Raw genomic sequence first — 22216 nt, forward strand, 5'->3', positions numbered from 1 at the left:
GTTGGTTCTCCCTTGTTGCTTTCAATAATTTTTCTTTGTCTTTAGTTTTTGCCAATTTGATTACTATGTGTCTCAGCGTGTTTCTCCTTGGGTTTATCCTGCCTGGGACTCTCTGTGCTTTCTGGACTTGGGTAGCTATTTCCTTTCCCATGCTAGGGAATTTTATCGACTATAATCTCTTCAAGTATTTTCTCGGGTCCTTTCTCTCTCTCTTATCCTTCTGGGACCCCTATAATACAAATGTTGTTGTGGTTAATGTTGTCCCAGAGGTCTCTTAGGTTGTCTTCATTTTTTTTCATTATTTTTTCTTTATTCTGTTCCACAGCAGTGAATTCCACCATTCTGTCTTCTAGGTCACTTATCCATTCTTCTGCCTCAGTTATTCTGCTCTTGGTTCCTTCTAGTGTATTTTTCATTTCAGTTATTGTATTGTTCATCTCTGTTTGTTCTTTAATTCTTCTAGATCTTTGTTCTTTAATTCTTCTAGGTCTATGTTATACATTTCTTGCATCTTCTTGATCTTTGCATCCATTCTTTTTCTGAGGTCCTGGATCATCTTCACTATCATTATTCTGAATTTTTTTTCTGGAAGGTTGCCTATCTCCACTTCATTTAGTTATTTTTCTGGGGTTTTATCTTGTTCCTTCATCTGGTACAAAGTCCTCTGCTTTTCCATTTTGTCTATCTTTTCGTGAATGTGGTTTTCCTTCCACAGGTTGCAGAACTGTAGTTCTTCTTTCTTCTACTGTCTGCCCTCTCCCCTGGGCCCTATGTTAAAGATGAGCAAATTGAAGCCAAAATATGGTACCCACAGCTGGTCTGGGCAGAGCATTTTCTCCCACCTGGTCTGTAGGTGAGCTGAACCTCAGGCTGGGATATGTTTACATGTCCTATGAGATAAGCTGTTTCCAAACAGGACCAGTTCCCATCCTTCTGTGACATATCTATCTCTCTGTTTCTCTTCTTTGGTCCTGCCCTGGATTCTCCAAAGACCATGGTGGATATAGGAGCCTCTTCCTTTTCTGTTTGTGTGACCCTGACCATGTCCTTTCCCCTCAGAACCTTCAGTTTTTCCATCTGGCTAATGGGTATAATAAATGGAGTGATGGCTGGTGCTAACTATCAAACATTCTGGGGCTTCCCCAAGCCAACCCTCACTAAGGCCCCAAGGAGGAAGAAGGCCAGCCATGACCAGGTTTCCTGACCACTGGCAAAAAGTGTGAGGCAGAAGGTTGCTGTTAGTGAGATGGGGAAAACAAGGTTGATAATTTATATGATTAGCCCAAGCGTGGCTCTGGGTTGCACAGAGCCAACTGAATTCTCAGTTTTCTCATTCTGGTTCCTATACTTCTCTTAATGTGACCTACGACCTCAATAGCTGTGTAAGTGAAAGTGGTAAAAACCATTCTCTGATGAACTCCTCACAAAATTGAGGGACAGTCCTGGAGCAGGACAGACACCACTCTTCCATTTCTCCCAGAGCTTTCCTGCCTGAGCCCAGCTGGTAATAGTGATGCTGGCTTGGCAAACCAAAGCATCAATGGCTCCAGGGCCTGATGGGTGTGTGGGAAGGGCAGGACTGAGTCATTGATCTAGCCCTTTAAGACCCTTGAACATGACCTCGCTCTGGCACAGCTTCTGCAACACTCAAGAGTAGCACTTATGTAGAGTGCCATGGCTTTGGCACTTGTCCAGTTTTAGCTGAAGGAAGCATACTGTGTTAGAGTCAGGTTTTTCCTAAAAGCCCAATTCTTCCCTCAGGCTGCTTGATAAATACCCAGAAATCACTCAGACAGCAAATAAAGGTGCAGTCACTTGGTCACCACCCATAGATTTGGGCCCACCCCTTTGCCGGGCCCACCCCTTTGCCAGGCCCTGTGGGAAACAGAAAAATGAAGCAGGCAGGTTTTCTTTCTGTGGCTTTACCAGAACATCTGCATTTTTTCCTTAATTGATATTAATGCATGTTCACTGTTCAAACTCTGTAAGATACAGACAAGCCAAAAGAAGAAAGCAAAAGTCACTTCAAATATTATCACCAGAGAGAACAACTGTTAGCATTTTGCTGTATTTCTTTCAGGCTTACTATACCATATTTAAATATGTGTGTATATATGAATGCATATAAATACGTATTTAATTTCTAAAAATGGAATTACTTTTAATCATCCAGCAAAGGTTTATTGAGCACCTACTATGTGCCAGTCAGTGGGATGCCCAGGAGAACAAGATAGATGTGGTTCCTAATGCCATAAAAGTTGCCTATTAAGTACTACTCACCTGCCTTTTTTCATTTTTGTCTAACATGTTTCAGATCACAGCATGTATTTCTACAACACATTTTTCAGTTGTCTAGAATTTCATCAAATAGATGAAGCCTAATTTATCAAATCCCTATTGTTGCACATTTAGTTTCTTTTCCCATGTTTTCACTATTGCAAACAGTGTTCATCCCTGAAGCCATTGGATATGGTGGGTTGGCTCATTTTACATCCATTTCAACTTCTTTTGATGTGCCTTCCTGTATTGTAGGGGCTGGAAGGGTGAAGATTGCATCTCCCAGACTCCCTTACAGCTAGGGCTTGGAGACCAATTCAGTCATACCCATTAAACGCACATGTGTGAGATTTTAAAGGCAAAGCAAGGTGGAGACTCTCTTTCTGCTTTGGCTGTTTCCTGCTGGTTGTGAAGGCATTAAGACTTCCTGCAACTGTGGTCTCAGTGTTGTCACCAGCTCATGGGTGTCCAGAGATGGTGATGGGGGCAACAGCAACATCTGATCCCTAGATTAAAGCTGAAGTGACAAATTCCTTTTTTTGTTTAATTTTTAAAGAATTTTTGGCCATGCTACATGGCTTGCAGTTTCTTCGTTCCCCAGCCAGGGATCAAAGCCATGTCCCCTGCAGTGGAAGTGCAGAGTTCTAACCAGTAGACTGCCAGAGAATTCTCTGAAGTGACAAATTTCTGAAGACAGCAGTTACCAAGCTTCCAGGGTGTGGTAGAGGCAGCAGCTCCCATAGGTAGACAGTACGGTGGTGACTTACGAGAGTCATTCCCAGAGACACAGCCCACTCACCAGGTCTTTCAATAATTTTTCAAGAACCCAACTTCCAGTATTGTCTCTTTCTGTTTAAAGCAGAAAATGTGGTTTCTGCTTCCTGCAACTGAACTCTGAATGATATAAACTATGCTTTTGAGCCTGTTGACAATGATTGCCTCAGGATAAATTTCTAATCATGGAATCAAGGATTCAATCTTTGTTTAAACAGTTTTATTGAGATATAATTAATGTACCATAAAATTCATCATTTAAAGTGCACAGTTTCATGGCTTTTAATATATTCAAAGTTGTGGATTCATCACCAGAATCTAATATTAGAGCATTTTCTTCACCTCCCAAAAGAAACTCCATACCCATTAGCAGTCATTCTCTACACTCCTTCTCATCCTAGGCAACTACTAATCTACTTTCTGTCTCTATGGATTTTCCTATTCTGAACATTTCATATAAATAGAATCATACAGTATGTGGTCTTTTCGATGGGCTTCTTTCACTTGGCATAATGATTTCAAAGTTTGTCCATGTTGTAACATGTATCAGAATTTCATTGCTTCTTATTGTCAGATCATATTCCATCAGTGGATATATCATTCATCAGTTGATGGACAGTTGGGTTGTTTCTAGTTTTAAGCTATTGTGAATAATGCATCTGTGAACATTTGTGTACATGTTTTTGTGTGGATGTATATTTTAATTTCTCTTGGGTATATACTTAGAAGTGGAATTGTTGAATTACATGATAACTCTAACTTCTTGACAGACTGCCAAACTTCTTTCCAAAGTTGTTTCACTATTGTACATTCCTATTAGCAATGGCTGAATTTCTATTTTCTCCACATTCTCCCTGGCACTTAATATTTTCTCTTTGTTTATTATAGCCATTAGAGGCTGTCATGGTTTTGGTTTACATTTCCCTAGTGACTGACTATGTTAAACATCTTTTCATGTGCTTATTGGTCACTTGTATATCTTCTTTGGAGAAATGTCCATTCAGATCCTTAGCCCATTTTTAAATTGTTATCTTTTCATTACTTATATAGTTCTTAGGGTTATTTATATATTCTATATACAAATTCCCTATAATACATGTGATTTGTAAATATTTGCTCCCATTCTTGGGTTGTCTTTTCACTTTCTTGATGATATTGTTTGCAGCACAGAAGTTTTTAATTGTGATGAAGTCCTATCTTTTTTTTTTTTTTGCCATTTGTGTTTTTGGTGTTGTATCTAAGAAGGCTTTGCCTAACCTAAGGTCATGAAGGTTTACTCCTGTATTTTCTTCTAACAGTTTTATAGTTTTAACTCTTGGGTTTTTTTAATAAATATATTTATTTATTTATATTTTTTATTTTTGGCTGCGTTGGATCTTCGTTGCTGTGTGAGGGCTTTCTCTAGTTGTGGGGAGTGGGGGCTACTCTTCGCTGTGGTGCGTGGACTTCTCGCTGCAGTGGCTTCTCTTGTTGTGGAGCATGGGCTCTAGGCGCACGGGCTTTCAGTAGTTGTGGCATGCAGGGTCAGTAGTTGTGGCACACGGGCTTAGTTGTTCTGTGGCATGTGGGATCCTTCCGGACCAGGGCTCAAACCCATGTCCCTTGCATTGGCAGGCAGATTCTTAACCACTGTGCCACCAGGGAAGTCCCTATAGTTTTAACTCTTGCATTCAGATCTATGATCCATTTTGAGTTGATTTTTTTGGTATGGTGTGCATGTGGATATCTAGTTGTCTCAGCATCATTTGCTGAAAGATTTCTTTCACCTATTGAGTAGTCTTGGCATCCTTGTTGAAAATCAGTTGACCACAAATGTAAGGGTTTACTTCTAGACTCTCAATTCTATTCTCTTGATCTATATGTCTGTCTTTAATGCCAGCAAACATTGTCTTGATTGCTGTAGATTTGTAGTTAGTTTTGAAATTGGGAAGAGTGGATCCTCCAACTTAGTTCTTCTTTCTCAAGATTGTTTTTAATATTTGGTGTCGCTTGAAATACCACATGAATTTTAGGATAGTCTTGTCAATTTCTGCAAAAAAAAAAAAAGCCAGCTAGAATTTAGGTAGAGATTGCACTGAATCTTTAGATCAATTTGGAGAGTACTGCCAATTTAACAATATTAAGTCTTCTGGTCCATAAACGTGGAATGTCTCTCCATTCATTTCTTCCAACAATGTTTTGTAGTTTTCAGTATACAAGTCTTGCACATCTTCTGTTAAATGTACTCCAAAATATTTGATTCTTTTTGATACTATTGTAAATGGAATTGTTTTCCTAATTGCATTTCATTTGTTCATTGCTAGTGTATAAAAATACAATAGATTTTTGTATATCGATCTTGTATACTGGAACCTTGCTAAAATCATTTATTAATTCTAATAATTTTCCAGTTGGTTCCTTAGGATTTTCTCTATATAAGATTATGTCATCTACAAATAGACATAGTTTGACTTCTTTCCAATCTGGATGCCTTTTATTTTATTTTCTTAACTGATTGCTCTGGTTGGAACCTCCAGTACAATATTAAATAGAAATGGCAAGAGAAGACATCATTGTCTTGTTCCTGATCTTACAATGAAAACATCTAGTCTTTTGCCAGTAAATATCATGTTAGCTGTGGGTTTTTCATAGATACCCTTTATCAGATTGAGGACTCACCCATTTTTTAAGACTTCTGCTTTGTTATATGAATCATGCTCCATTGACATGCCAATCATTTTCCTTTGGCTACTCCCTTGGCTATGTCATTCCAGTGAAAAACCTGAGTTACTATCAAGGGGTAACCTCTAGAAATGACCAGAACTCTCCAGGTGATGACTAACCAGCAGAGAGAGAGAGAGAGAGAGACTGAATGAATCACCTCCCTTGATCTAGTTACAATACTCCTATTCATGGAACTTAACGTAGAACTGGCTTTATGATTGATGACTGTAATCATACTGTGGATTTCTTTATGAGCTTCAGCTAAATTAGTGGCTCTCAACCCTGACAGTCCAAAGACACTGCCCTCAATAGCTTTTTATTGAAGTAAAACATTGTTATGTGTCAACTTGGCTGGGCCACAGTACCCAGATATTTGGCCAAACATTATTCTAGACGTTTCTGTGAAGATATTTTTAGATGGGATTAACAGTTAAATCAGTAGACCTTGAGTAAAACAGATTATTCTCCATCATGTGGGTGGGTCTCATTTAATCAGTTGAAGGCTTTAATAGAAAACAACTGCCCTTCCCTGAGGAAGAGAGAACTCTACCAGCAGACGGCCTTTGGACATGAACTGCAACATCAGCTCATCTCTGAGTCTGCAGCCTGCCAGCCTCCTCTGCAGATGGAGGACTTGCCAGCCTCCACAATTGTATGAGTCAGTGCCTTAAAATACACCCCCCCAGTATATGTAGACAATATAGATGTATAGATCTCTCTCTCTCTGTCTCTCTGTCTCTGTCTCTCTCTGTCTCTCTCTGTCTCTCTCTCTCTCTCTCTCTCTCTCTCTGTCTCTCTCTCTCTCTCTCTCTCTCTCTATATATATATATATATATATACATATCTCCTATTGATTCTCTTTCTCTGGAAAACTCTAATACAAGCATATATACAGAGAGTGGACATAAAGGTAGAGCTTGATGAAATTTCACAAACTGAACATGACAGATCAAGAAGTAGGACACGACCATCTTCCTCCCTGTCTTGCACCCAGTCACTAGCCCCCCAGAGGTAACCGTTATCCTGACTTTTAATAGCATAGATTAGTCTATATTATATATATAGTATGTTGACTTCTAATAGCATCAGTTAGTGCTGGTTTGAGGACTTCATGGAAACGGCATTGCTCAGGACAACCTCTTTTATGTCTGGCTTCTCTCACCCAGCTGCATGTTCAGGTAAGATTCATCTGCAGTGTTGCGTGTACTTGTAAATAGCTCATTCTTTTTGCTCTGGGGGATTCCATCGTGTGGCTCACCTCAGTTTATGTATCCATCCAGCTTTGATGGATATTCCATTGTTTCCAATTAGGGATTACTAAGAATGTGCTGTTGCCAACATTCTTGCACATGTCTTTTGGTGAAAACTTGTAATATTCTAGTCGGATATAAACCTAAAAGTATAATTGCCAAAGCCTCTTTTTCATAGTAAATATTTTATGCTTCCTTTCCTTTTAGTTTTCTGCAATGAAATTCACAAGGGATAATCTACTGAAACACATATATATCAATACGATGCCCAGTCTGTAATATAAAGGAGGTATAAAAGGGAAGTCATTTATAATAAAATCATGTGTATCTCCATATGTTCTTGGGCACAACTACCCAAAACGACATAATAACCCATATCTATTCATAATGAGTACGTTTGGATTCCAAAAATGTAAGCAGATCAGACATCCATAAACGCAAGAAGTGCAGGAAAATGACAGGGCAGGAGGTGCAGGTGAAAATTAAAATAAAAACGGTTGTTAGGGCAAGACACAACAGACCCAACTCATTTGTATACGATAAGAGAAAGAGAGAAATAACCTTAATTGAAGTAGGGAGAACACACCAAGACACATCGCAACCTGTCAGGTGGAGAGAAAAAGGAGGGTGAGCATCTGAGTGTAGTGATAAATAATTCCCATTTTATGGCACACGACAGGTGAGTGGTGTGACCACGCAGAAAACACATCTTCCTTAGAATCTCACTCCTCAACAGAGTGAGATTTAAAAAAAACTTAAAAAAAAAAGCCTTTTACTACCACATCTCTCATTAAGGATTAGCAGATGGATCACAAGAGGAAACTTTCCATTCAATGCTATCAAGAAACCATGTGGTGCATCCATGGAGACAGTTTCTGAGTAAGACTGAAAAACAACAGGTAACCCCCAAATAAATCATCTCAATGTGTAATTTTCACAACATAGATTCAAAGCAACCGTCCCTAAAGAAACCCAGATTTCTTGCATCTCTAATTTACTAATATTTGGCTCTAAACCTGTAAAAAAAAAAAAGAGCTACATATCTCTTCTATTCAATATTTACAGTTGGTTTCACTGTCTTTGCTGTAATTGCATCCATGCCCTGGAAAATTTTCCTCTCAATATGCAATTGGTGATAGTCTAATACATTGACTAGACAGACTGCAGAAAGAGAAAATTATTCAATAATTGCGTTACTGTCCTTATTCCATTTATGCTTCCCTGTCAATAACACCCTTCTCCTAAGTTACTGAGTTTTTCACATGATGTCTCATGAAAACCTTTCAGTATTGTGATGCAGTAAAGCCTGACCTATTTATATTTGTCTTGAGTTTTCATCGGGTGGACATTTGAAAGTTGTGAAGGATGCAGGGCAATTATCAACAGGGTGAGACTGTTCTGTGCATTGTGAGATGCCCAGGATCCCTGGACCTTGCCCCTAAATGTCACAAGGGCCCCCCAATTGTTAGTGACAGCCCCAAATGACCCCATGAATTTGTAAAATGCCCCCTAGAGAACTACTGGCTTAAATCTGCTTCATCTCAATCCTGTCCTCTTCATCCCAAACTCATTTGTTGGTATTTGGGTTCAAGTACAGGGTTTGACATTCACCCTTATTATATTTCATCTTCTTATATTCAGCCTGTTGGTCCTGCTTGTCAAGGTCTTTGGACACTCTGGTTCTGATACTCAATGTCCTATTGCCTTTCCCAGCCACACTGTAAAGGGCCATCTTTCCATCTTAAAATGATGGATAGATAGTCAAACGGGATGGGGCTGGGACAGAGCCCTGTGACAATCTACTCTAATCCTCTCCTCGGGCCAGCGGTGAGCTGATATTTGACATCTTCTGGCTGCTGGTTATTTGTGGTCTCACAGGATGCAACCCACATTGCATCAGTTTCTTCTTAGAATGTTTAAATTTTACAACTTCATAGGAGTGGAAAGAGCACAACTCAGAACAGAGAATTGACTTGCCCAAGGTCACTTGGCAAATGAGGGTCAGAGCCGGGGTACAGCTGGCTGCCCCAGGGCTGACCCACTCCAGGCTCCAGAAGATTTACATTCCTCTAATGGCTACTAAGCAACCCAGAGTGGACTGTGCACTGCTCTGATCTGGCCTAAAAAGGGGTGGAATCCAGGGGCCTCTCCCAGCCAAGAGCACCGTGTCCACAAGTGTATTTTGGCATCTCTGGAGAATGGGCAGGGAGCCAGTGTTCCATGGAGAGTGTGGGGCGAGCACTCATCAGATTACAGACACCAGCAGCCGTCTGCTCAGGCATCCGGGACAGAGTCCCAGGACAGGTGATCCAAGCAGAGTCTCCGTCCTCCAGTCCTTTACTTCCCTATCTGTAAAGTGAGAGCAATCCCTCCTCCCTTGCTTACCTCCCAGGGGTATTATAAAGAGCCAACAAGGAGGACCAGACTGTTTAGGCCTTCTAAAACATTCCAAAGACATTGTCTTTTACTCTGGATTTGATGGGAGCCATTGAAGGAATTTGAGCAGAGGAGACAAGTGATCTGACTTAGGTTTTAACAGGTGCTCTGGATTCTGCAGGGGTGAAAGTTTGAAGTCGATAGATGCGTGAGGGGGCTGCCACGACATCTGGGCGAGAAGTGATGGCGGTAGTCCGGGAGGTGGTGATATATCTGGATATATCTTGGATATATTAGGATATATCTTTTTTTTTTTTTTTTTTTTTTTTTTTTTTTTTTTTTTTTTTTTTTTTTTTTTTGGCCACACCACGCGGCTTACAGGATCTTATTTCCCTGACCCAGGATCGAACCTGTGACCCCTGCAGCGGAAGCGTGGCGTCCTAACCACTGGACCACCAGGGAAGTCCCAATCTGGATATAACTTGAAGTAGTGCCAGTAGGATTTGCTAACAGATTGTGAGAGACAGGCATCAAAGATGATTCCAAGGGGGAATTCCCTGGCGGTCCAGTGGTTAAGACGCTTCCACTGCGGGAGGCACAGGTTTGATCGCTGGTCGGAGGGAGCTAAAATTCTACATGCTGCATAGTGCAGCCAAAAAAAAAAAAAAGATGATTCCAAGGGTTCTGACCTAAGGAAGAAGGAAGTTTTCACTGTCTGCGATGGGACGGCTGTGGGAGGAGCTGGCCAGAATTTGATTTGGGACGTGGGAAGTTTGAGTTGCTTCGAGTGGGAAAATCAAGTTGATCACCATTATATAAGTAAGCCCTGATACTTCTCCCAGAGAGGCACTTGACTCTGGCAGTGTGCACTTGATTTTGTGATGGTAGCTTGGTCAAAAATTGGTGTCTGTATGTGGAGCATTCACCCCTCCACCCCTGCTTGTTTGCTCTCTTTGCCTGGCGCCTGGATACACTTGCCTTAAGTCCCACCAGTCTCTTCCTGTGCCTCAGGTCCAGCCCCGCTAGATGGTAGCTGCTTTCTCCCTGAGATGCCCCAAGTAGACCTGGAAACCCCAACGTGAGTTCTGAATACTCTAGTGTGGCCTATATTTAACATCAGATTGTCCCAAACATACCCTCCCTGGTGTGTGAAAATCCACTCAGTTGTTTTCGTGTGATATGGTAACAGACAATTTATTTAAGTGGGCTGTAGTGCATGCAGAAGGGCTCTGGAACCCATTCCTGCTGGTGAAAGGTGAGGAATTATTAGTGAGCTGCTGAGTCTCTGAGCCTGTTTCCTCATCTGTAAAATGGCCATAATGTCCTTTCCTGGGTGGAAGGGAAGAAATAATCACAGTGAGGTTCAGAACCGTGTCTTCCTGTCACTAGCTCAGAGTTAGACAGCCTCCTGAGCTGGGATTCTGGGATTCAGCCCCAACCGTCAATTGCACTGGAGGCAACCCCTCAAGACCATGTGGTTCTAGCTCCCAGCCTCTAAGAAATCTAGGACCTACAAATGGGCAGTGGCTTTCTTATGTCACTCAGCCAGCACAGGCCTGAACTGGAGCTGGGACCCCGGCTCTCCTGATCCCAGTCCAGGGCATTGCCCTTACCCCAGCCTACCCCCCACTCCCACCACTCCATATGCACACACGCTCAGGGTCTCTTAACCTAAAGTAAAGCAGTCCATCCTCCCAGTCAAAGAAAGATGGGCTCCACCTGCCACACGTTCTACCTCGCCCTGGAGCCTCCCTCTCTTCTCCCTCCCTCCCTTGACACTCTCCCTATCTGTCCTGCTGCCCATCTGTTTGGCATTGCTCAGGTCTCCAGGAACTAGACTTTCAGGGAAGGGTCTGAACTTCGGGTGTCCCACAGGTCCCTGAATCTAAGTACAGACTTATTACGGTGTGTGCCAAGCGAATATAATATCGCTTATCCAATCTTCTTAGCAACACCAAGAGATGGAAACTATTCTTAGTCCCATTTTACAGATGAGTAAACTGAGGCCTAGCAAAGTCAGAAGGCAGAGCTGGGATTTTATTTTATTTTATTTTTATTTTTTATTTTTCTGCGGTACACGGACCTCTCACTGTTGTGGCCTCTCCCGTTGCGGAGCACAGACTCCGGACGCGCAGGCTCAGTGGCCATGGCTCACGGGCCCAGCCACTCCGCGGCATGTGGGATCTTCCCAGACCGGGACACGAACCCGCATCCCCTGCATCGGCAGGCGGACTCTCAACCACTGCGCCACCAGGGAAGCCCAGAGCTGGGATTTTAAAAGGCAACCATCAGGCCCTTAACCACCATGCTATGCTTGTCCAGAAATCTCACCATGGTCGAGCCCTATGGTCACTGCTACAGGCAGCCCCCTTGGCCCTCACTGTTGCTGGCCTCTGGTGTGGGAGAGCCAGGCCCCTGAGGGTGGCTTCCAGGGGAGATATGCCCAGGCTGAAAAGCAGGAAATGCTGACGTGGGGCCAGGCCAGCGTTGCCCCCTAGTACCTCCCACCCAGCTGAGGCCTGGCTGTGCCAGGGGCTGGGCTGAGCCTTGAGGCTAAGGACAGGCCGCCCCCCAGGGAAGCCCAGGCCCTGAAAAACAAGGCTCCTCCCTCTGCCGGCTCAGCCTGTCGAGCCCTGCTGGGGGCCTGGTGGCAAAGCTGCCCTCCCCTGGGCTGAAGCTGCGCTTGGCGGGACTTTCAGCCCCAAGAGTTTGAGGCAAAAAAAAAAAAAAAAAAAGAGTTTGAGGCTCCCAGCCCTGCCTTGAGCTCCGGCTTCCTCTTATGAAAACAGACTCCTGTTCTCTCCCTGAGCACATGTTTTGGCCCTTCATTTTCCCCAGGGCCAAGAGACAGGGAGAGGAGCCCCAGAACGCCCACAAGGACTTCTACAACTGGGGAGATTGAGGCAATGAGTGTGGAAGTGACTTCCCCAAGGTCAGTTAGCTAGCAAAGGAGCCAGACATCTGTCTGTCTGACCCTCCAGTCCAGCTCTCCACACACCGCAGGGCCTCCCAGAGGAGGTGGGAAGAGGCTGGGCGGGTACAGTGTGTGTGGGAACCCCCAAAGGGGAAGGTGTCAGTAGCTATCCCTGGACTTGCCAGATGCTCCCGTGATGCCAGGGCCCACGATTTCCTGGAAATGAGAGAGTTAAGACAGGGCCCCCTCGGGACTGAAACCGTTTCCTTAGAAAAGGAAAAACCAAGAGTGAAGTGAAATGAAATCCAGAGCCAGACAAACCCACAATGAGCTGTTAGACCCACCCCCAGCTCTGACATTTGAGCTACAAACTTAGATGATAAATCTGGGGGTGGCTTGATGTCTTCATTCATTCGTACATTCACCAAACATTTGTTTGACTACCTACTGTATTCCAGGCCCTGTGCTGGGTGTTTGGGATTCAGTAATGAGCAAAGCAGTCCCAATTCTCCTGGAGGCAGACAAGTCAAGAGGCATTTACAAAAAGGCACATATGTGGCCAGCTCTATATTGGGTCAGGAACGGGAGATGTGGGTGCCCAGAGAAGACATTAAACCCCACCTGGGGAACAGCATGGTCAGGGAAGGCTTCCAGCAGGAGGTGACATTGGAGCTGGGCTTTAAAGGATGTGTAGGAGTTTACTGGACAGGCAAATGATAACAGTACGTGCAAAGACCTGGAGGAGCAGGAGAGTGCAGCTTTTTAAAGAACAGGTAGGAGGCCAGGCATCCTGAAGTGAGGCTTGGGGAACCCATGCAGATCCCTGATGCTTAGGTCTCTGAGTACTTCAAGACCTGCTCTGAGCCAGACAAGGGGCAGGAGGATGTTGTGGGTGTGCTGGGGACTGGGCCAACGATACTCAGCAGAGACAGGAAGCTATAGGCCAGGCAGTTTCTTTGGAAATTTATAGAACACAATCCCTGAGCTCCTGACGCACGCACAGCTCAGGGCCAGGGTGGCTGCTTTTCTGAACTTGTATATCCCATTTGAGGCTTCAACAGGTGGTGGGATCCAGGATGTTTAGAGTTAGAACTTGCTGGTGACAGAGATGAACAGTTACTGTCACTGAGACCCAAGATGGACTTGGCCTGGATCAGGCGCCCCACAAACACCATTTCTAATTCTTGCTGCTGCGTATCACAGAGGAGGCTGGGGAGGCGAATGAAGGTGCCCAGGGCTGCACAGTTGGTCAGAAGCAGAGTCGGGCCTGGACCCAGGAACGTCTGACTCGAGCTTCTGCCAGGTGTGAACGGGGTCCTGAGTGAGATGAAGCAGAGCCCGGGACAGGATTGCGTGCAGGTGGTTTATTAGGGAGTGTCTCCAGGAAACACCAGAGGCTGAGTGGGGAAGTGGGACAGGGCAAGGTAGGAGGTCAAGCAGATGTGCGTCAGCCAGGTAAGTGCCCTGCCGGGCAGATGGGGCGAAGAGCTGGAGTCTTTATTACCCTGCACGCAGGAGGCACACCCCAGGAGTGTGCAGGGGGCCTCAGTTCCCAGGTACTCCCAGCTCCCCCCGCCCCAACCCCGGCATAGGCGATGGGACTTCTGGCAGCCCGAGGCAGCCCAGGACACAGACCCAGGAGCAGGCTGCAGAAATGAGCGCACACCAGAAGCTGGTGTGCAGGAAACAGGAAAGAGATCCAAGGATGTGGGCAGAGCACAGCCCGAGAGCTTCTGAGGGAGCAGAGCCATGGTCCCAGTCCCTGGGCCGGCCCCTGTGGCCGCCTTGTCGTCTATAATATGCTCCTGCACTAAGCGTCTGTACGTGTTGTGTGTGTTCAGTCAACCAATGGGCGTCGAATCCCTGTAACATACCCACCATGTGCTAGGCTCTGAAAACAGAGGTGACTGGAATAGCACCACATGGTCCCTGCCTGATGGAGGTTAGAGCCTGGCTGGGGACACAGACACCAGACTGTCACTGCAAATAGATGTGGGCTCTGAAGGGAGAGTGTGTGACTCTCTGAGAACAGAGGAACTTGACCTAAACTGAGGGTATCAGTGAGGGCTTTCTGGAGGAAGTGACATCCCAGGAGGATCTGGAGGAGGAAGGGGCACAATACAGGCAGTGGGAACTGTGCCTGGCACTTCCCAGATCAGGGCCTTTCCACCCAGGAGCTCCTGTGGGAGATGGGCCCTGCTCAGGACACTTGGACAAGCCAGTTCCCTAGGCTGAGCCTCAGTTTCCTCCTCCAATGGTGCAGAGGAGGCTTGGATATCCAGCTCTGATCCTTGACTCAAAATATCCACTGCGAAGTGGGAACAGCAGCCTTCTCAGGACTCTCAGTGACCTCTCTCCCTGTGACCCTCAGCCTTCCTCCCTGTGCCTGCTATGGTTAGACCGTGAGCTCTGGACTTATCGGTCTGACCGCTGAGTTCTGCCACATATGACGCCTGGAGTTGTGAAACAACTGCCCAGTTCTCTGGAAGGCTGCCAGTTCAGACTCACTCTGCCCAGACCCCAAACAGCTGTTCTTACTTCCCAGGATATGTCAGCTCCCAGGGGAGGCTGACCTGGGGTCATTGCTTTAAGGGGCCTTCCAGAAACAGCTCCATTTCTGGAGAAATCCTGGCCTCAGTGCTAGCAAATCTGGGTCCTGGACTCAGAGCCGACAATGGCCTGGAAGCCTGTGACTGTACAGTCATCACATCTTATCCTTTTAGGGCTTTTAAACCTTCAGTGTATGTTTCTTAATCTGACAAATATTTACTGCGTACCTACTATGTGCCAGGCACTGTCCTAGGCACTTGGAGAGACAGCAGTAAACAAAAACCAAGCAGAAAAACAAAAACAAAACCCTTGCCCTGGGACTTCCCTGGCGGTCCAGTGGTTAAGATTCCATGCTTCCACTGCAGGGGGCATGGGTTCGATCTCTGGTCGGGGAACTAGGATCCCACATGCCTCACTGCAGGGCCAAAACAAACAAATAAAACCCTTGCCCTTGTGAAGCTCACATTCTGTTAAAGGAGTTGACAAAAAATGGACCACAATGTTGAGTGGCGACAAGTGCTTTGCAGAAAAATGCAAAAAGGATAGAAGCTACTAAATAAGACAAGGAGGTCAAGGAAGTATTACCTGAAGCGGCAAGATGTGAATAAAGTGAGAGACAGAACTGTGCGGCTATCTGGAGAAAGGATATCTCCTCCAAGCAGAGGAGAAGGCAAGTGCAAAGGTCCTGAGGCTGGAATGTACTTAGTGTATGAGGAAGGGCAAGAGGCAGTGTGGCTGGAGTCCAGTGATGGAGATAGAGAATGTTAAAACATCAGGGTTGCATCTGGGAGTTCACTTTGTCTGTCTGTGTGTGTGTGTGAGAGAGAGAGAGAGACAGAGACAGAGAGAGACAGAGACAGAGATGCAGTCAGAGAAAGAGAAACCTAGAGACTCACAGTCTCCTGTCTTTCTTTCACCTCCCTCTCTTCATCTTGGCATCTCAAGATTAAGAGGGGGGAAAAGACAGATGATTAAATGATTTAAATTGCAAGTAAAATAACACCTCAGTGAGCACATTATGCAAATCTATGCAATTAACATCACAAATGAGGTGAAGCCACGGGGGCCAAGGAACTAATTTCTCTGGGAGCTCCAACTCCATTCTTGCCCCCCTTGCAAGCCAGAAACTTCTCAGGGTGGAAGGGAAGAGGATGGGCAGCCGCTCACAGGACTGAGGGCCTGCCGTGCGCCATGTGCTGGGCTTGTAGGCAAAGGGTCTTTACGCTCCTTTTTCCTCCATCCTCCCTGCACCTGTCAGGAGCAGGGACACTTATTGCTCTATGTTGTAAAGGAAAAAAGTGAGGTCTGCAGAGAAGGAGGAGATTAGAACCCAGGTCTGCTGGGGTTAAACTTAGAGCTTTTGGCTGAAATTTTTCCGTTTCATCCCTTGCGGAGGTTTGAGCTTCTGGGAGGGACTGCAGTTTCCTCAGGCCTTTAAGGAAGGCAAACGTTCAGTGAAGGACCAGTTAGTAAATATTTCAGATTTTTTGGTATTTTTTTTGAATTTTTGAATCTTATTTTATTTATTTTTTGTACAGCAGGTTCTTATTTGTCATCCATTTTATACACATCAGTATATACATGTCAATCCCAATCTCCCAATTCATCACACCCCCCCCCCCCCCTCCCGCCGCTTTCCCCTTCGGTGACCATACATTTGTTCTCTACATCTGTGTCTCAATTTCTGCCCTGCAAACCGGTTCAACTGTACCATTTTTCTAGGTTCCACATGATGTGTTAATATGCGATATTTTTTTTCACTTTCTGACTTACTTCACTCTGTATGAAAGTCACTAGATTCATCCATGTCTCTACAAATGACCCAATTTTGTTCCTTTTTATGGCTGAGTAATATTCCATTGTAATATATGTACCATATCTTCTTTATCCATTCGCCTGTCAATGGGCATTTAGGTTGCTTCCATGACCTGGCTATTGTAAATAGTGCTGCAATGAATATTGGGGTGCATGTGTCTTTTTGAATTATGGTTTCCTCTGGGTATACGCCCAGTAGTGGTGGGATTGCTGGGTTATATGGTAATTCTGTTTCTAGTTTTTTAAGGAACCTCCATACTGTTCTCCATAGTGGCTGTATCAATTTACATTCCCATCAACAGTGCAAGAAGTTTCCCTTTTCTCCACACCCTCTCCAGCATTTGTTGTTTGTAAACTTTCTGATGATGGCCATTCTAACTGGTGTGAGGTGATACTTCATTGTAGTTTTGATTTGAATTTCTCTAATAATTAGTGATGTTGAGCAGCTTTTCATGTGTTTCTTGGCCATCTGTATGTCTTCTTTGAAGAAATGTCTATTTAGGTCTTCTGCCCATTTTTGGATTGGGTTCTTTGTTTTTTTAATATTGAGCTGCATGAGCTGTTTATATATTTTGGAGATTAATCCTTTGTCCGTTGATTCGTTTGCAAATATTTTTTCCCATTCTGAGGGCTATCTTTTCATCTTGTTTGTAGTTACCTTTGCTTTGCAAAAGCTTTTAAGTTTCATTAACAGCTGCTTTTGCTGCATCCCATAGGTTTTGGATCATCGTGTTTTCATTGTAATTTGTCTCTAAGTATGTTTTGATTTCCTCTTTGATTTCTTTAGTCATCTCTTGGTTATTTAGTAACGTATTGTTTAGCCTCCATGTGTTTGTGGTTTTTATGTTTTTTTCCCTATAATTGATTTCTAATCTCATACTGTTGTGGTCAGAAAAGATGCTTGATATGATTTCAATTTTCTTAAATTTACTGAGGCTTGATTTGTGACCCAAGATGTGATCTATCCTGGAGAATGTTCCATGCACACTTGAGAAGAAAGTGTAATCTGCTGTTTTTGGATGGAATGTCCTATAAATATCAATTAAATCTATCTAGACTATTGTGTCATTTAAATCTTGTGTTTCCTTATTACTTTTCTGTTTGGATGATCTGTCCATTGGTATAAGTGAGGTGTTAAAGTCCCCCACTATTATTGTGCTACTATTTCCTCTTTTATCGCTGTTAGCCGTCGTCTTATGTATTGAGGTGCTCCTATGTTAGGTGCATATATATTTATAATTGTTATATCTTCTTCTTGGATTGATCCCTTGATCATTATGTAGTGTCCTTCCTTGTCTCTTGTAGCATTCTTTATTTTTAAGTCTATGTTATCTGAGAGTATTTTATTGCTACTCCAGCTTTCTTTTGATTTCCATTTGTATGGAATATCTTTTTCCATCCCTTCATTTTCAGTCTGAATGTGTCCCTAGGTCTGAAGTGGGTGTCTTGTAGCCAACATATACATGGGCCTTGTTTTTGTATCCATTCAGTGAGCCTGTGTCTTTTGGTTGGAGCATTTAATCCATTCACGTTTAAGGTAATTATCGATATATATGTTCTTATTACCATTTTCTGAATTGTTTTGGGTTTGTTTTTGTAGGTCCTTTTCTTCTCTTGTGTCTCCCACTTAGAGAAGTTCCTTTAGCATTTGTTGTAGAGCTGGTTTGGTGGTGCTGAATTCTCTTAGCTTTTGCTTGTCTGTAAAGCTTTTGATTTCTCCATTGAATCTGAATGAGATCCTTGCCGGGTAGAGTACTCTTGGTTGTACGTTCTTCCCTTTCATCACTTTAAGTATATCATGCCACTCCCTTCTCGCCTGTGGAGTTTCTTCTGAGAAATCAGCTCTTAATGTTATGGGAGTTCCCTTGTATGTTATTTGTTGTTTTTCCCTTGCTGCTTTCAATAATTTTTCTTTGTCTTTAATTTTTGCCAATTTGCTTACTATGTGTCTCGGTGTGTTTCTCCTTGGGTTTATCCTGTATGGGTCTCGCTGCGCTTCCTGGACTTGGGTGGCTATCTTGTTTCCCCTGTTAGGGAAGTTTTCGACTATAATCTCTTCAATTATTTTCTCGGGTCCTTTCTCTCTCTCTCCTCCTTCTGGGACCCCAATAATGCAAATGTTGCTGCGTTTAATGCTGTCCCAGAGGTCTCTTAGGCTGTCTTCATTTTTTTCCATTATTTTTTCTTTATTCTGTTCCACAGCAGTGAATTCCACCATTCTGTCTTCCAGGGCACTTATCTGTTCCTCTGCCTCAGTTATTCCGCTATTGATTCCTTCTAGTGTATTTTTCATTTCAGTTATTGTATTGTTTATCTCTGTTTGTTCTTTAATTCTTCTAGGTCTTTGTTAAACATTTCTTGCATCTTCTTGATCTTTGTCTCCATTGCTTTTCCGAAGTCCTGGATAATCTTCACTATCATTATTCTGAATTCTTTTTCTGGAAGGTTGCCTATCTCCACTTCATTTAGTTGTTTCTCTGGGGTTTTATCTTGCTCCTTCATCTGGTACATAGCCCTCTGCCTTTTCATCTTGTCCATTTTTCTGTGAATGTGGTTTTTGTTCCACAGGCTGCAGGATGGTAGTTCTTCTTGCTTCTGCTGTCTGCCCTCTGGTGGATGAGGCTATCTAAGAGGCTTGTGCAAGTTTCCTGATGGGAGGGACTGGTGGTGGGTTCAGCTGGCTGTTGCTTTGGTGGGCAGAGCTCAGTCAATATTTCAGGTTTTGTGGCCCATACTTGATTGTGCCCTTGTAGTGCTAAAGCAGCCACAGGAGATATGTAAATAAATGGACATGGCTGTGGTACAATAAAACTTTATTTATAAAAACAGGCAGGGGACCAACCCCATGGCTGTCATTTGCAATTGCTCTAAGAGACCTTGTTTAATCAGAGCTTCCCCGCAGCAGGGCAGCTAGCAACTGAAGTCTGTGGTACCCTGGGCAATTCCCTGGTCCCCCTGAACCTGTTTCTTCACCTGAATAAGAGAGGATGTTCTGGGTGAGGTTCAGTAGGGAGAGGGAGAAGAGACCCACACGGTGGGGGAGGCCTCAGGACTTTGGGTGGGCACCCTCTAGCAAGGCCACTGCTCTCGACACTCTCAGCATTACAAACCACCCAAAACTTCATGGTCTAATTCAAGCATTTTATGATGCTCCCTCATCCTGTGGGCCAGGAATTTGGACTTGGCACAATTAGGGACAGTTTGTCCCCATCCATGTTATCATCTGGGAATACTCGAAGGCTGATCCAGTGGCTGGAGGCTGGAATCACATGGAAGCATCCTCACTTGCGCGTCTGGAGATTGACGCTGGCTGTCAGCTGGGGGCTCAGCGGGGCTGTCGCCAAAGCACCTACATAGGGCCCCTCCTGGTGGTCCCTTCTATGTGGCCAATTGTGGACTGCATTACAGTCTGGTGGCTGAGTTCCAAGACGTTAGCAAGACAGTTATAAGGAAAGGATGGGGTTAAACCAGACTACATTGCATTTTGCGGAAGTAGAATACAAGGCAATAAGAGAAAGTGTAACATGCGCTGGAACAGCTTAAATTAAGAACCAGAGTGTGAATTTCAGAACCCCTCTGTGTTCTCTTTACTGATGATTGGGAGAAACGTGAACTATAGCCTCCTATAGGTCTTCATGTGGAAACAAAGAATAGGTTTCAGTAATTAATGATTTTAAAAAGAACAAAGAATGCAGGAACAAATGACAGTGATCAGGCAAGAGAAGTAACTATAGCAAAGGTAATAAGTCAATCGTGAAGATTCCCATTTCTGTTTCAAAGGTAGAGATAAGCTTGAAGCACATTTTTGAGTTGTTTTGCAGGATCCAACCCCCTCGAGCACTCAACCACCAGACTAACTGGAGCCTAAGGAATGAAGATACTGACCTTTGCTGACCCTCGTGATTTCACTCAACTAAGTGCCTTGATTTTGTCAACCTAGAGTAAACCTTGCATCACTGGTGGTGCAGTGGTTAAGAATCCGCCTGCCAATGCAGGGGACAGGGATTCGAGCCCTGGTCCGGGAAGATCCCACATGCCGTGGAGCAACTAAGCCCGCAAGCCACAACTGCTGAGCCTGTGCCCTAGAGCCCGCGAGCCACAACTACTGAAGCCTGCCTGCCTAGAGCCCGTGCTTCACAACAAGAGAAGCCACCGAAATGAGAAGCCCGTGCACTGCAACGAAGAGTAGCCCCCGCTCGCTGCAACTAGAGAAAGCCCGCACGCAGCAACGAAGACCCAACGCAGCCAAAAATAAATAAATTGATTTAAAAATTTTTTCCATATTTATTTCTAAAAAAAAGAAAGAAAAGAAAAGCATATGAGATGGTAGAGGCTCTCGCAGCCTCCTTTGGGAAATGCAACCCGCCCCATACACGTGGTGTGAGGGCCCCCTAGTGGGGTCTGGGCCCAAGATCTCCTGGTTCAAGGCAGCATCGGCGCTGTCTGGGAGCCCATATGGCTCAGACCCCTCCGTCAGACCACATCATGACTATTCTGGTCAAACCCAGCTCATGCTCAGTCTTATATCTTCTTCCAGAGCTAATCCTGGGTCTCTTCCTCAGCGGGAACATATTAACAGCCAGAGCTGCTAAGCCTTTTTCTTACAAACAACGAAGGAAACAAGAGCAACCACCTCCATGCACACAACAGCCCTGGTGACCCCAGCTTTGCAGGACGGTTGGCCAAGCAGGTAGGGAAATGTTGAGACAAAACCAGCTGGGAAATGCTTCCTTGAGCCACAGGACGTGGTTATGTGTTGAGGGCTGAAGGGTGGAGCTAGGATCCTGGGCTGGACCCACAGAGCAGAGACCCTTGGAGAGCAGATGGTAGAAACAGGGCCCCTTTAAGAGGCCAAGGGCACCCCTGGGTTACATGGTCATGAACAGATTTCAGAGAAAGAATCATTGAGATCAGGGTTGCTGAGATTCAGGGGCAAGATGTGAGAACAAGGCCAGCCTCTAGGTAGATTAGCAACAGCTCCCTGATCTGGATGATTCCAGATTTCCACCTCCTCCACCATCTGATACACTCCCCAGTAACCAGAGGAGAATCTGGGTCCTAGAGAATGGGAGGGACTTGCCTGGGGTCTCACGGTAAACCAGTGGCCAAGCTGGGACTTGAACCTGGGGCCCCATCTCCTTCCACTGAAGTGGTCCAGCAGAGGTCTCTTAGGGTTCAGAGTCCCTTGCAAATGGATCATCAATAACGATGCCACCTCCCATTTATAGCCCTCCGATGCTGAGCATTACATGCATCTCTGGAATACTACTCAGCCATAAATAAAATGAAATTTTGCCATTTGCAACAACATGGACGGACTTGGAGGGTATTATGCAAGTGAAATAAGTCAGACAGAGGACAAATACTGTATGATATTATTTAAGTAGAATCTAAAAGATGTAACAAACTAGTGATATAACAAAAAAGCAACAGGCTCACAGATATAGAGAACAAGCAGTTACCAGTGGGAAGAGGGAAGGGATGAGGGGCAAGATAGGCATGGAGGATTAAGAGGTACAAACTACTATGTATAAATAAGTGAGCTACAAGGATATAT

Source organism: Neophocaena asiaeorientalis, unplaced genomic scaffold, assembly GCF_003031525.2.
Source record: "Neophocaena asiaeorientalis asiaeorientalis breed wild unplaced genomic scaffold, Neophocaena_asiaeorientalis_V1.1 scaffold82, whole genome shotgun sequence".
Classification (NCBI taxonomy): Eukaryota; Metazoa; Chordata; class Mammalia; order Artiodactyla; family Phocoenidae; genus Neophocaena; species Neophocaena asiaeorientalis.